Here is a 13,983-nt window from a genome sequence, read left to right on the forward strand (position 1 = left end):
AACGAAAGGGATAAATAAATCACCTGTTATCTCTTTAAAAAAAAGATACTGCAATCAAGCATTTTGAGAGAACACTATATGAAGACCATATGGTCATGGTTGTTGAAGGTCCATTGAGTGTTTGATGATTGAGTGTGTCCTTCATGGTAAGCCTTCTATTTCAATATGATATAACGGTTGGGGTTTTAATGGAATATGTTACAGTAGCTTTACCACCAGCTTGAGAGATGACAAATGACGCAGATAGAGGCTGTAAATCAGGAGGAATCAAGTTGCTCTGGATCTGCACTCGCTTCCATTGTTGTTTGGAATTCCTTTCTGAACTCTGTAGATCTACGGTTTGATGCATTACCTTCAGAAGAGGACAAAGAGTAGCCGTCAAATAGCCTCACAAATTACATTTGCAAAAATAATATTTTGTGTGAGCAGTGGCGTAACGCAGTATTGCAGCGCCCCCCGCAAGGTCTGAGCAAGGGGATGTTTTTTTTTGCCATGTGGCAGAGAAAAGGGTTCTGTTTTCGAGCTAATCTTATGCTATTTTGCCATGGCACCGTGAGGTCGGCTAGACAGAGAGCTCCTGTACATTTTGTAAATATTTAATATTTTGTATTTGTTTATTGACAATTTCAGCCACACCTGTTGCTGGCAGGTGTATAAAATAGAGCACACAGCCATGCAATCTCCATAGACAAACAGTGGCAGGAGAATGGCCTTGCTGAAGAGCTCAGTGACTTTCAACGTGGCACCGTCATAGTACCCCAAGTCAGTTCATCAAATTTCTTCCCTGCTAAAGCTGCCCTGGTCAACTGTAAGTGCTGATATTGTGAAGTGGAAAAGTCTAGGAGCCACAATGGCTCAGCCGCAAAGTGGTAGGCCACAAAAGCTCACAGAACGGGACCGAGAGTGCTGAAGCCCGTAGCGCGTAAAAATAGTCTGTATTTGGTTGCAACATTCACTCCCAAGTTCCAAACTGCCTCTGGAAGCAACATCAGCACATTAACTGTTCGTCGGGAGCTTCATGAAATGGGTTTCCATGGTCGATTAGCCACAAGCAAGCATAAGATCAATGCCAAGTGTCGACTGAAGTTTTGTAAAGCTTGCCACTATTGGACTCTGGAGCAGTGGAAACGCGTTCACTGGAGTGATGAATCACGCTTCACCATCTGCAAGGAAAACGCTACCTCCCCAATACATAGTGCCAACTGTAAAGTTTGGTGGAGAAGGAATAATGGTCTGGGGCTGTTTTTCATGATTCTGGCTAAGCCCCTTAGTTGCAGTGAAGGGAAATCTTAATGCTACAGCATACAAATTCATTCTAGGTGGTTCAGTGTTTCCAACTTTGTGGCAACAGTTTAGGGAAGGCCCGTTCCTGTTTCAGCGTGACAATGCCCCTGTGCACAAAGCGAGGTCCATACAGAAATGTTTGTTGAGTGTGAAAGAAATTGACCTACACAGAGCCATGACCTCAACCCCATCGAGCACCTTTGGGATGAATTGGAACGCCGTCTGCGAGCCAGGCCAAATCGCCTGAGCTCTGAGCTCGTCGGGGGCACAGATCTGGGGAAGGGTACCCAAAACATTCTGCAGCATTGAAGGTCCCCAAGAATACAGCGGCCTCTATCAATCTTAAATGGAAGAAGTTTGGAACCACAAAGACTCTCCTAGAGCTGGTCGCCTGGCCAAACTGAGCAATCGGGGGAGAACGGTCTTGGACAGGGAGGTGACCAAGAACCCAGATGGTAATTTTGACAGAGCTCTAGAGTTCCTCTGTGGCAATGGTTGTCCGTGGCTAGAGGCTCAATGCGGTCCGTGGCTAGAGGCTCCGGACCGCAGACCTTCACTGATGGCTCCGGGCCGCAGACCGTCGCTGGAGGTTCCGGACCGCAGACCATCTCAGGGGGTTCCGGACCGCGGACCGTCTCAGGAGGTTCCCGGAACCGCGGACCGTCTGAGGAGGTTCCGGACCGTGGACCGTAGTTGGAGGTTCTAGACTGTGAAACATCACCGGAAGCTCTGGACTGGGAACTGTCGCCGGAAGCTCTGGACTGGGAACTGTTGCCCGAAGCTCTGGACTGTGGAGGCGCACTGGGGCCTGATGCGTGGTGCCGGTACAGGTGGCACCGGGCTGATGACACGCACCTCAGAGCGAGTGCGGGGAAGAGGCACAGGACGTACTGGACTGTGGAGGCGCACTGGAGGCCTGATGCGTGGGACTGGTACAGGTGGCACCGTGCTGATGACACGCACCTCAGGGCGAGTGCGGGGAGGAGACACAGGACGCAGTGGACTGTAGAGGTGCACTGGAGGTCTAGAGCGCAGAGCTGGCACAACCCTTCCTGTCTGGATGCTCACTCCAGCCCGGCAAGTGCGGGAAGCTGGCACAGGACACACTGGGCTGTGAAGGTGCACTGGTGACACAGTGCGTAGAACTGGCACAGGATATCCTGGACCAAGGAGACGTACTGGAGACCAGGAGTGCTAAGCTGGCACAATCTGTCCTGGTTGGATGCCCACTCTAGCACGGAAAATGCGGGGAGCTGGAACAGAGCGCACCGGGCTGTGAAAGCGCACTGGAGACCCCGTGCGCACCACCGCATAACACGGTGCCTGACCGGTCACATGCTCCCCATGGTAAGCATGGGGAGTGGGCTCAGGTCTAAACCCTGACTCCGCGAATCTCCCCGGTTGCCTCCTCCAAAAAAGTTTTGGGAGCTGCCTCTTGGGGTTCCGTTGTTGAGCTAACTCCTCGTATCTTCGCCGTTCCGCTCTCGCTGCCTCTATCTGCTCCCTTGGATGGCGATACTCTCTGGCCCTTGTCCAGGGTCCTTCTCCATCCAGGATTTCTTCCCATGTCCACTCCTCCTGGCCACGCTGCTTGTTCCGTTTTTGGTGGGATCTTCTGTCACGTTTGTTGAAATGAGTAGACCAAGGCGCAGCGTGAGTAGAGTTCCACATATTGTAATCAACTGAAACTCACCAAAACAAAACAAGAAAGCACAAACGAAAGGTGAAGATACTGGTGTGCACTCAGGCAACTAAATGTAGACAAGATGCCACAAACACAAATGAGGAATGGCTAAATATGATCCTCCTTAAATATGATCCCCAATCAGAGACAACGATAAACAGCTGCCTCTGCTTGGGACCACATCAGGCCACCATAGAAATACAATATCACCTAGATGACCCACCCAAGTCACTATCACACCCCAACCAACACAGAGAAAAAACAGCTTACTATGGTCAGGGTGTGATAGCTTAGGAAGTTAATGAAAATAAGTGCTTTGTCTAACCTTTCACAGACTGATGTTTCTCAACCTGAAGCTGTTGATTTTACACCTGTACAGAGCATCAACCTTCTTAGTGAGGGTGGCGAGCTGGAGAGACGGGTTCCCGGGCTGCTCCTCTTTGTTAAACACCTGCACTCTGCCTCTGTACACATTACTCAGACTAGACTTCCTGATTCCTAGGATCCCTGTGATTGGATCAGCTTTAGGTCCATCGAACATCTACAGACTTGGCATCGGGTTCAGAAGAGGAGCAGGGCAGGAAGACAGGCTGGCCAGAGTAGGCAGTGATCTGTGTCACTTCAGAGCCTGACACAGTACAGTCTTTAGAAACAGACAGCACAGAGACAGACCAGTCTGGGTGAGGTGGTGCTGTCGGTGTCAGAATTTTTACTACCAATGTAATTTCCCAGGGTGTCTTGAGTACATTTTACAGGTACCTGTACCACCCATGACTGTGTTCGCTGCTGACAGAGACATTATTGTTACATTCAATGACTTTCATTCCTATAGCCTTCACCAGTGAGTACCGAAGTGAATATTATATCATAAAATGTAAATGATATATGAAAACACATTACTTTTCTGAACCATACCATACTTTTGCAGCCTAGGTTTGCTATAACACAGTGGTCTGAAACTCTTGGTTTGCAGGCCGTATTGATCGGCAAGTCATATTTTGCTGGCTTGCAAAGTGTTATATATCCAACAATTGGCACTTCTAATAACCTGTGATCTGTAGTTCGAATGACTTCCAAGGTAGGGAAGATTGATAAATGAGACTAAACCATGACACCGCACTCCAAAAAGCAAGTCCTCCAGGCTCTAGTTTTGTCGTATCTTGATTATTGTCCGGTCGAGTGCTGCAAGAGCTGCAGCTGGCCCAGAACAGAGCAGCACGTCTTGCTCTTCATTGTAATCAGAGTGCATTCTGGTTTCAGAGCTGGTCATGGGTGCACCTCAGCCACGCTCAAGGTTCTAAACGATATCTTAACCGCCATCGATAAGAAACAATACTGTGCAGCCGTACAAGTTAACCTGGCCAAGGCTTTCGACTCTGTCAATCACCATATCCTCATCGCCAGACTCAACAGCCTTGGTTTCTCAAATGATTGCCTCGCCTGGTTCACCAACTACTTCTCCGACAGAGTTCAGTGTGTCAAATCTGAGGGCCTGTTGTCCGGGCCTCTGGCAGTCTCTATGGGGGTGCCACAGGGTTCAATTCTTGGGCCAACTCTCTTCTCTGTATACATCAATGATGTTGCTCTTGCTGCTGGTGAGTCTCTGATCCACCTCTACGCAGATGACACCATTCTGTATACTTCTGGCCCTTCTTTGGACACTGTGTTAAAAACACTCCAGATGAGCTTCAATGCCATACAACTCTCCTTCCGTGGCCTCCAACTGCTCTTAAATACAAGTCAAACTAAATGCATCTCTTCAACCAATCGCTGCCTGCACCTGCCCGCCCGTCCAGCATCACTACTCTGGACGGTTCTGACTTCGAATATGTGGACAACTACAAATACCTAGGTGTCTGGTTAGGCTGTAAACTCTCCTTCCAGACTCACATAAAACATCTCCAATCCAAAGTTAAATCTAGAATTTGCTTCCTATTTCGCAACAAAGCCTCCTTCACTCATGCTGCCAAACACCCTAGTAAAACTGACCATCTTACCGATCCTCGACTTTGGCGATGTCATTTACAAAATAGCCTCCAACACTCTACTCAACAAATAGGATGCAGTCTTATCACAGTGCCATCTGTTTTGTCACCAAAGCCCCATATGCTACCCACCACTGCGAGCTGTACGCTCTCGTTGGCTGTCCCTCGCTTCATACTCATCGCCAAACCCACTGGCTCAAGGTCATCTAAATCATATCAAATTTTATTTGTCACATACACATGGTTAGCAGATGTTAATGCGAGTGTAGCGAAATGCTTGTGCTTCTAGTTCTGACAATGCAGTAATAACCAACAAGTAATCTAACTAACAATTCCAAAACTACTGTCTTATACACACAAGTGTAAGGGGATAAAGAATATGTACATAAAGATATATGAATGAGTGATGGTACAGAGCGGTATAGGCAAGATACAGTAGATGGTATCGAGTACAGTATATACATATGAGATGAGTATGTAAACAAAGTGGCATAGTTAAAGTGGCTAGTGATACATGTATTACATAAAGACGCAGTAGATGATATAGAGTACAGTATATACGTATACATATGAGATTAATAATGTAGGGTATGTAAACATTATATTAGGTATAATATACACTTTTGTTTAAAGTGGCTAGTGATATATTTTACATAATTTCCCATCAATTCCCATTATTAAAGTGGCTGGAGTTGAGTCAGTGTGTTGGCAGCAGCCACTCAATGTTAGTGGTGGCTGTTTAACAGTCTGATGGCCTTGAGATAGAAGCTGTTTTTCAGTCTCTCGGTCCCAGCTTTGATGCACCTGTACTGACCTCGCCTTCTGGATGATAGCGGGGTGAACAGGAAGTGGCTCGGGTGGTTGTTGTCCTTGATGATCTTTATGGCCTTCCTGTAACATCGGGTGGTGTAGGTGTCCTGGAGGGCAGGTAGTTTGCCCCCGGTGATGCATTGTGCAGACCTCACTACCCTCTGGAGAGCCTTACGGTTGTGGGCGGAGCAGTTGCCGTACCAGGCGGTGATACAGCCCGCCAGGATGCTCTCGATTGTGCATCTGTAGAAGTTTGTAAGTGCTTTTGGTGACAAGCCGGATTTCTTCAGCCTCCTGAGGTTGAAGAGGCGCTGCTGCGCCTTCTTCACGATGCTGTCTGTGTGGGTGGACCAATTCAGTTTGTCTGTGATGTGTATGCCGAGGAACTTAAAACTTGCTACTCTCTCCACTACTGTTCCATCGATGTGGATAGGGGGGTGTTCCCTCTGCTGTTTCCTGAAGTCCACAATCATCTCCTTAGTTTTGTTGACGTTGAGTGTGAGGTTATTTTCCTGACACCACACTCCGAGGGCCCTCACCTCCTCCCTGTAGGCCGTCTCGTCGTTGTTGGTAATCAAGCCTACCACTACAAGTCTTATCTCTGCTCGCTGGTCACCATAGCTGCACCCACCCGCAGCCAGCACGCGTTCCAGCAGGTATATCTCACTTGTCACCCCCAAAGACAATACCTCCTTTGGCCGCCTCTTCTTCCAGTTCTCTGCTGCCAATGACTGGAACGAACTACAAAATCTCTGAAACTGGAAACACTAGCTTTAAGCACTAGCTGTCAGAGCAGCTCACAGATCACTGCACCTGTACATAGCCCATCTATAATTTAGCCCAAACAACTACCTCTTCCCCTACTGTATTTATTTATTTAGTATTTATTTATTTAGTATTTCTACTTTGCACACTCTTCTACTGTCAAATCTACCATTCCAGTGTTTTAATTGCTGTATTGTATTTACTTCGCCACCATGGCCTATTTATTCCCTTTACCTCCCTTATCTCACCTCATTTGCTCACATTGTATATACTTATTCTTCTACTGTATGTTTGTTTTACTCCATGTGTAACACTGTGTTATATGTGTCAAACTGCTTTGCTTTATCTTGGACAGGTTGCAGTTGTAAATGATAACTTGTTCTCAACTTGCCTACCTGGTTTAATAAAGTTAAAATTAAAATTAAATAAATAAAAAACAAATTAGTGTTTGAAAACCTTTTTAATAAATAGATTACATACGAATAAAATGCTGTTATAGAGGTGATTTCCTTCGTATGTAATATCAGAGGGGAGAAGTGGGACCTCAGGATGTTCGGCGAGTTCCCACTAGTAATTACCAGTGGTAAATTTACTGAATGTGGTAAATTCCCACTTCCCGCTTGGTTATGAATGCATCATTACATAAACACCACCTGGTTAACACTTCATTTTATTCACTGCAGGTGGCGTCAATTTCAATCCCACTGGCGGTACACTCAGATATAATGGTGCTTTCAAGACAGCTGGGAACTCTTGCGGGAGGGGTAACTGAGGCCAAATCATGACATCTGTGATCTTCAAGTTGAAAAGTTGGAACTCTAGAAAGAGGCCTGAGTTCCCAACTTGGAATTTCGAGTTGGATGACAGTTCAAAACCATTTTTTACCAGTCAGAGCTAGTTTAAAAATATATACAGTGGGGCAAAAAAGTATTTAGTCAGCCACCAATTGTACAAGTTCTCCCACTTAAAAAGATGAGAGAGGCCTGTAATTTTCATCATAGGTACACTTCAACTATGACAGACAAAATGAGAGAAAAAAAATCCAGAAAATCACATTGTAGGATTTTTAATGAATTTAGGTCCCTCTGTGTGGTTCAGCCCTCTTGGGGCTGCCTCAAGAGGGCGTGAACAATGCTGAATGGGTGTAGACAAAGGAGAGCTCTCCAGTAGGTACCAAAACATTCAAAGGCCATTTTTTCAAAAGTCAGTTTACAAGTTTATCAACTTTCAAAGCAGAATTATGATCACATTGTTCCTCAAATGCAGTGTATGATATACCATTTTGTAGCTCTGAGTCTCTACTTTTATCCAATATAAAAAACACTATTTTAAACTTTGCTACATAAGACTGATTTGAGCTAGTCGGTCACATATACCACCATGATATATAGGCTTAATGGTTTCCACATGCTAAGCGCGGCTAAGCGAACCGAACGAGGGTGCTTGCATACCTTTGAAAAAAAGCACCAATGGTACTGTTTGTCCATCTTGATGCCGTAGCCAGTACACTTCCTCCTAATAGTCAGAATTAATCTAAGATAACTCAACAAATCTGTCAGTAATGTTGACGGTTTTGCAGAGGAGGTCTTTGTTGCCCAATTTTAAATTTAACTAAGATGTTTTCTCAAGTATTTCTCACAAAAGATCACTTAATTGAAGAATCTTTACTGTTGACAATTCCCCGATTAAGGGGCATAGAGTTCAGCTACTGAACTTCGGCTTGCCTCAAGAAAAACTTTGTGCACTGGAACAGCCAAAGACAACTAACAGAAACTCACAAAATGTTGTCATAATATTATTCAATATTATATTTGCAAACTGTTTAGACTTGGATGCATACATTAAGCTTAACTGTGGTCAGTTCATGTAAATCTGCAATAGAGTAATCGGTCTCCATCCAGTGTTGTCTACATAAAGAGTCCATCCACCATCTAAAGAACCCACAAACTATATAGGCTTCCCATGGCAAGATCAGTACTGCAGTTAAACAGGTACCCATGTTATATGCACATTCACCATGGCCTGCAAATTACAAGATTTTTAGGATAAGAAAACAAACTGGAGACAGAGTTTGGTATAGTCTCTTAATTCCCATGAAACACTTTATTTTTAAATACAGCCTTTTGTGAGGGAGACTATAACAGTTCAAGCATCATCATCATTATTCCAAAACAGACATGTGAAACAACAGGAAATAAATATTTCCATGTACAACGTCTTCAAAATGAGGTAGAAATGGTTACAGAGAATGTACAAGATAAAATAAAGTTACTACTGTATTTAAAAATATAAAATCCCACTTTAGTTGGACAAACTTATCTCCACATACACCTTCACATTGGTGACGCTGAATAACATCAACTTGGGACAACAAAGAAAATAGGTCTAATCTTATTAGTAATTGTGTCTTAAAGCTTAATGCACATAGCATTATGAGTGTCAATTTACTGTTGCTAAGCGCTTTTCCAATGTCCTTCGATTTTCTGGACTGTGAAACTATTTGCTCAGCCTTTCACACAGTCAGCACTCAGTACTGATACAATTCTATAATTCCAACACAAAGTTAAATTTATAATGCTAACAAAACGTTTGTTAGATTATTATTCATTGGCACAGATGCAATCCACTGGGTCATATGTTGCTATTGTGGATGTTTTTTCTGGTGCAGATGATTGAAGAGCTGCTGAAATAGAACTGAAATGTGTATGGAGGTGTGTGTGAAAACCTTGTGCACACATCTAGATGTGAAACTGTCATGTGTCATACTTTCAGCCACTGACCACATCCTACTGTGTCAGTGGACTCTTACTACCACAACCGAGCTGCAAAATACTGTTAATGTTCTCTGGATATCCCTGTGGCCAATAATGCCAAGGTAACATGACGAAATGAATTTCGCCCAGTAGCACTCACATCTGTAGCCATGAAATGCTTTGAAAGACTGGTCATTGCTCACATCAACACCATCATTTCAGACACCCTGGACCCACACCAATTTGCATACCTCCCCAACAGATCCACAGATAACGCAATCTCTATTGCACTCCACACTGCCATTTCTCACTTGGACAAAAGGAACACCTATGTGAGAATGCTATTTATTGAATACAGCTCAGCGTTCAACATCATAGTTCCCTCCAAGGCTCATCACTAAGCTAAGGACCCTAGGACTGAACACCTCCCTCTGCAACCGGATCCTCGACTTTCTGACGGGATGCCCCCAGGTGGTGAGGGTAGGCAACAACACATCTGTCATGCTGACCCTCAACACGGGGCCCCTCAGGGGTGAGTGCTTAGTCCCCTTCTGTATTCCCTATTCACCCACAGCTGCATGACTCCAACACCATCATTGTTTGCCTACGACACAACGGTGGTAGGCCTGATCACCGGAGATGATGAGACAGCCTATAAGGAGGGGGTCAGAGACCTGGCAGTGTGGTGCTAGAACAACAACCTCTCCCTCAACATCAGCAAGATAAAGGAGCTGATCGTGGACTGCAGGAAACAGAGGGCCGAGCATCGACAGGGCTGTAGTGGAGCGGGATGAGAGCTTCAAGTTCTTCGGTGTCCACATTACCAAGGATCTATCATGTTCCAAACACACCAACACAGTTTTGAAGATTGCACGACAATGCCTTTCCACCGCAGGAGGCTGAAAAGATTTGGCATGGGCCCCCAGACACTCAAAGTTCTACAGCTGCACCATTGAGAGCATCTTGATTGGCTGCATCACTGCTTGGTATGGTAACTGCTTGGCATTCGACCGCAAAGCGCTACAGAGTGTAGTGTGTATGGCCCAGTACATCACTGGGGTCGGCCTCTCTGTCATCCAGGACCTCTATACCAGGCGGTGTCAGAGGACAGCCCTAAAGTCATAAACTGTTTTCTCTGCTACCGCACGGCAAGTGCTACCGTTGTACTGGAACCATGGAACCAACCGGACCATGAACAGCTTCTACCCACAAGCCATAAGACTGCTAAATAATTAGTCCGAGTAGCTATTTGGTTAATTATTTAGTTATTTACATTCAACCTTTTTTTTTAAATATATGTGACTTTTCACATACGCTGCTGCTACTGTTTACTATCTGACACTATATTCCTAGTTATGTACTTATATACCTCAATTACCTCGTACCCCTACACATCAATTCGGTATTGACACCCCTTGTATACAGCCAAGTTATCGTTACTCATTGTGTATCTATTTTTTAAACTTTAATCTTTACTTTTCTATTGTTTCTATATTTTCTTTCTCTCTTCATTGTTGGGAAGGGCCCGTAAGTAAGCGTTTCACTGTTAGTCCACATCTGTTGTTTATGAAGCATGTAACGAATAAGATTTGATTTGTTGGATTTTTGTATTAAATTTTAACTTAACTTCTTATGGCTGGGGGCAGTATTGAGTAGTTTGGATTAATAAGGTGCCCAGAGGTGCCCAGAGGTGCCCAGAGTAAACTACCTGCTACTCAGTCCCAGAAGCTAAGATATGCATATTATCAGTATATTTGGATAGAAAACACTCTGAAGTTTCTAAAACTGTTTGAATGATGTCTGTGAGTATAACAGAACTCATATGGCAGGCAAGAATCTGAGAAAAAATCTAACCAGGAAGTGGGAAATCTGAGGTTTGTAGGTTTTCAACTCTTGGCCTATCAAATACACAGTGGGATATTGGTCATAATGCACTTTCTAAGGCTTCCACTAGATGTCAACAGTCTTTAGAACCTTGTTTGATGCTTCTACTGTGAAGTGGGGGCGAATGAGAGGGGAATGAGTCAGGGCTCTGGCAGAGTGCCATGAGCTGACCACGCTCGTTCACGTGAGAGCGAGCTCTGTTCCATTGCATTTCTACAGACAAATGAATTCTTATGAAGATTTATGTTAAAAACATCCTAAAGATTGATTCTATACATTGTTTGACATGTTTCTACGGACTGTAACGGATCTTTTTGACTTTCCGTCTGCTCCTAATGAACGTGCGTCATGAATTTGGATTTGTGAACTGAACACGCTAACAAAAGGAAGTATTTGGACATAAATTATGGACATTATCGAACTAAACAAACATTTATTGTGGAACTGGGATTCCTGGGAGTACATTCTGATGAAGATCATCAAATGTAAGTGAATATTTATAATGCTATTTCTGACTTCTGTTGACTCCAACATGGCGGATATCTGTTTGGGTTGTTTTGGTCTCTGAGCGCCGTACTCAGATTATTGCATGGTGTGCTTTTTCCGTAAAGTTTAAAAAAAATCTGACACAGCGGTTGCATTAAGGAGAAGTGTATCTATAATTCCGTGCATGATAGTTGTATCTTTTATCAATGTTTATTATGAGTATTTCTGTAAATTGATTTGATGTGGCTCTCTGCAAAATCACTGGATGCTTTGGAACTACTGAATGTAACACGTCAATGTAAACTGAGATTTTTTTAATATAAATATGAACTTTATCGAACAAAACATACATGTATTGTGTAACATGAAGTCCTATGAGTGTCATCTGATGAAGATCATCAAAGGTTAGTGATTCATTTGATCTATATTTGTGCTTTTTGTGACTCCTCTCTTTGGCTGGAAAAATGGCTGTTTTTCTATGACTTGGCTCTGACCTAACATAATCGTTTGGTTTCCTTTCGCTGTAAAGCCTTTTTGAAATCAGACACTGTGGTGGGATTAACAAGAAGTGTATCTTTACAATGGTGTAAAATACTTCTATGTTTGAGGAATTGTAATTATGGGATTTCGGTTGTTTTGAATTTGGCTCCCTGCACTTTCACTGGCTGTTGTCATATCGATCCCGTTAGCGGGATATCAGCCCAATTAATATTGAAGGCAGGTTAGAGAGATTCCTGAGCCCCAACAGCTTGCAAATGTTTAAGGAGGAATATCATATATGGCACACTTAGGATGATATGGTGGCCTTGGACAAGTACAGTATATCTGTCTGGTTGGAACAAAGCAGGTACAGTAATGGTCGTTAGCTACTAAATAAACACATTTTGCTAATATATTCAGTATTTATGTTTCATTTTCCAACGCCCTAGTTACCCTATAGCTACAACATAAATCATTTGAAAGAGAGGTATCAAAGCAAAGATATGACCATTTTTGTTTTGTTTTCTATAATGAAAATTGCATATTTGGAATAGAGGGGGTTGAGGAAGCATTGATTATTTCTACAGCTGTGCTATTTTTGGTGGTTCTTGAGGCTCTGATGTGTTCACCATTCTGTTCTGAGAAAATAGATCAATACCCACTGGCTACAGGTCATCTATAAGTCTTTGCTAGGTAAAGCCCCGTCTTATCTCAGCTCAGCTCACTGGTCACCATAGCAGCCCCCACCCGTAGCACGCTCTCCCTCACTGGTCACCCCCAAAGCCAATTCCTCATTTGGCCACCTTTCCTTACAGTTCTCTGCTGCCAATGACTGGAACGAACTGCAAAAATCACTGAAGCTGGAGATTCATATCTCCCTCACTAACTTTAATGATGAAGTTAATCATTTGCACATACTGTATATAGACTTTTCTATTGTATTATTGACTGTATGTTTGTTAATTCCATGTGCAACTCTGTGTTGTTGTTTGTGACGCACTGCTTTGCTTTAGCTTGGCCAAGTCGCAGTTGTAAATGAGAACTCAACTAGCCTACCTGGTTAAATAAAGGTGAAATAAAAAAAATAAAAAAATAGGCACAGTGAGGTCAAAGGTAACAAGGATGGATTCTCTGTGTCTATGGAGGCCCAGCAGCTGTATACTATATGATGGTCTGTATAATACTCAATGTGAGGGTTACTGGACATTGATAAGATGGCTACTATAGAAAACACAAAGTAAAGAAGGGGGATGGGAGGTAGGAACTGTTACTGGGCTGTATAGTCACGCAGAATTTAAGACATTGCAAAAACATACATAATGTAAGTTATAGATTACATTGATAGAAAGGTGTTTGATGGATGTAGACATTCACTTCCTATATCTCTATAACTATTTTTGGTTTAAGCACTACCGGCTAAAAGTTGTAATTTCCATTTTGTCATAGGTTGTCAAAGTTTGTCCACCAAAAGTGTTTTTCGCGCTTTGCTAAATACATACTACTTCATGAAGATAATCACGCCACCAAAATCTACATGGGAAATAAATCTAAACACAAAGAAAATGTTTTATATATCTAAAAACATTATTGATGTACGTTATGGTATCTATTGTCCTTAGAAAAAAATATCTGAATTACATTCAACATTTCAGGCCTTGATAGCAACCTCAAGTTTCAAATCACCAAGTTCAAAGACTGTGGCAGTGTACTTTGGGTGTTAACTTTTGAATGTACACAGCTGTGTGTGTGTGTGTGTGTGTGTGTGTGTGTGTGTGTGTGTGTGTGTGTGTGTGTGTGTGTAGGTGCAGATGTTTGTGTGCAAGGATGTGGGTGTGGGCACACAAATGTTAAC

The sequence above is a fragment of the Oncorhynchus kisutch genome, linkage group LG1 (assembly GCF_002021735.2).
Source record: "Oncorhynchus kisutch isolate 150728-3 linkage group LG1, Okis_V2, whole genome shotgun sequence".
Classification (NCBI taxonomy): Eukaryota; Metazoa; Chordata; class Actinopteri; order Salmoniformes; family Salmonidae; genus Oncorhynchus; species Oncorhynchus kisutch.